Source organism: Hyaena hyaena, unplaced genomic scaffold, assembly GCF_003009895.1.
Source record: "Hyaena hyaena isolate Hyena2069 unplaced genomic scaffold, ASM300989v1 scaffold_1924, whole genome shotgun sequence".
NCBI classification, from domain to species: Eukaryota; Metazoa; Chordata; class Mammalia; order Carnivora; family Hyaenidae; genus Hyaena; species Hyaena hyaena.
In genome coordinates this window covers 144,854-147,911 of record NW_024082563.1, presented here as the reverse complement: position 1 = coordinate 147,911, position 3,058 = coordinate 144,854, and positions in this window count along the sequence as shown.

Here is a 3,058-nt window from a genome sequence, read left to right as displayed (position 1 = left end):
AAATGGTGATTTTATTATTTCCGTAGACCTGCCATATATGTGATCTCTGCCACTCCCTGCTGCTCCACTCCCTTTCCCTGAAGGGATACATTAACAGCTGGGGGCTCAGCATTCAGAGGAATACTGCCAGAGGCTCAGGGACACCCAGGACACCCACCCCTTTCTGCTGCCACATTAGTTGACTTGCTTTTCCCATCTGGTCTTATAAATTATGCCAAGCATCATTGCTTACATGGCTTCCCTTGCTTGGAATTCTCTTCCTAGTCCTCTCCATCTACTTAAATCCTATGTGCCTTTAAGTTTGCCTCAGGAAACCTCTTTCTCTGGCCACAGCCCACAGCAGCCACCCACTCTTGGGGCCTCCAGAGTAGCTCCTGTCAGCATAGTAAGCTGATCCCACCACGTGGCAGCCGCTTTATCACAGCTTCCCACTTTCTTCTAATCCTGTGAAGGGACTTTGCTCTATACATGTTCTATATTCCCACCATGCTTTGCAAAGCATAGGTAGCTAACAAACAGTTGTTGCTTGAGGGAGAATCCTGTACACCTTCTGCCTCATTTTGCCCCGTGTCAGTGGGGAATAATTTTGGCTGCAAGCATAACTCTCCTAACAGTGGATTAACCCGAAGAGTACTTGTTTACCAAACAAGAAGCCTGGATAGAGTCCTTCCTACTGTTCGTTCTTTAGCTCTGTGATGTCATGGTGTTGAGTCGCCATCTTGCAGTTCTCTTGGCTTATCATATTTCTCATGCTTACTAGATTTCTTCTGCAGCCCTAGAAACCTCTTCTGCACACAGCTGTGTCCAGAGGACAAGAGTGTACCTGAGTGTGTGTATAACATATACATATAACACGCACAGAGAAAAGGAAATTGAGATTTCATTGAGGGTCATCCTCCGTCCTTTCTGCAGTGATGAAAAAAGCTACCTCAGAAATCTCCTTATGTCTGTTGACAAGATTGGGCTCCATGGAACTCTTAGCTGTAAGAGAGGCTGAATTACAAGTACCTGCACTTTTCTGTTTTTATGTGAGGAGGAAGGCAGGGGTAAGGGTGCTGGCAATGGCTTTAGGTAGCTAAATGACAGTGTCTTCCATGTGTCCTTGGCATACAGTTGGCATAAATTAGTACTGCCGACATCATAACACTTTGGGAAAGAGCTCATAGGAAAAAGCACTTGGGAGGGAAGCTAGAGGGCTTCTGGGAGTGGAACATGCAGCAGACTTCATCCTTCCAGGGGGAGGCTTTGAAGTGTTAAACTAAGTGACATAAGATGCCATTGAGGAAATAATGCTAGTTAGGGAATGCAGGATTGTGGAGAAGGACTGGTCCTAGGAGAACCATGAAGGTACGGGGTTGGTATGAGTTTGGGAGTGTGGATTATGGTCAGAAGCATTCAAAACCAGATGCAGGAGCAAGATAGTTGCTGTTGGAGTGTGGGGCTGGTGTAAGCAGATTGGAGATAGTAGGTGAAATGTTCCCTTAACTATAACCTTTGTTTTGTTTTCACAAAAACTGACCCTGAGACAAGGATTTGGGTGCAAACAATTTCTCTGAAGGGTGATCCCCTGAAGACTGGGAAAGAACTGGAAAGGGAGGTGAAAAACCAATAAAGGTTATCTTCATGAGCATATTACCACTGCAGGCAATTGGGGTTCAGTCCCACTCTGGATCCTCTAAGAGGCTATGTAGCACACACCCCAGAATTTTCCCACCAATGAAGTGAGGAAATTGAAATATTTATCTGCCAATTTCCACCTCTCATTGATGGGAACCAGTCCTGTAGGCATGAGCTCGTGGGCACTTCTGGCCTATCTTGCCACAGGGAACTAAACAGTTCCCACAGCTAGGGGATTCTATTTGGCAGTGAGTCACAAGATGTCATTGGCAGGTGTGCGAATGGATCACAGGTGGGATCTGGGATGTGCTGAGATAATAGGTGCAGGGCACCAACAGCTTCTGCTACAAAGAGCATCCTCCTTGGAGAAGGCTGGACAAACCCCTAGCTCTATGGGAGTTCAGGTGATCTGGAAGGAACTATGCGAGGAGGTTCAAACCTCTCTATTGTAGGCACAGAATAAACACTTCAGTACCTCCTGAGGTTGGAGGGAAGTACAGCCAGCTACTGTGTCCTTAGTGACATCCTGAATGGACGGTGCTGTCTGCAGACACTTGTGGGTACATCTAGAACAGCGGGGTGGACTTGGAATGGAGTCAGTTGAAAAATTCTCCTTGAAGGTTAGGAATCCAACCTAACCAAAATCCACTCTTTATTTGAAGAGTGGTGCAGGTCATGAATACATTGCTGGCTTGCCCATGGTCCCCTCTACCAGCAAGCCCAGAGTTCTGCTTAAGGCATGGTTTATGAGACCAGAAGTGACCCTATTTGGGTCAGCCACCTAAGGCATGAGCTAGTGTGAAGAAAAAGAGGAGTAATCAGATACTCTTCTGAAAATTTAAACTCAAAAGTTGGAAAATCTTCTAGTTTAAGACAATTTCTGCCAGGACGGAACTGAAGTGGAAGGAGATACCTAATAATCCATATATGTTTATTTCCCAGTAAATGAATATCCTTCAGTTTTAAGCTATAACTCAGTGGGGCTCTGTTCCTTGTAACTAAAGCAGCATAGCATAAAATATATATGTATGGATTCATTTTCCATTTAAATAGTTGATCAAGGAGGTATTGGTTTCTTTACCTTGAAATATCTTGACACATTTTTTTTTTCCACCAGAGGGATAAAAGGGATCAATTGATTTGAATTAATGGTATTATAAAGTGAAAATAGGTTTTTTTCTCTCTCTGTGCCCTAAGGATATTCAAGATTGGTTTGTTCTCTTCTTGAACTCTTAGAAACTGCTCCGTCCACTCACCTCTCCTATGTTTTCAGTCCCCAGAGGTATCAAGGCTCTGTATCTTATGCAAATTCTTTTAGGTTGCTATTTCTTGAGTTTTTCCAGGGCGGTCTTAATTTCAAGTATTTTGTCCTATTGTTCCCATATACCATCAATGTCCCAGAAATGCCAGTGTTTTGACATTTAAACTACATCTCTCAGAC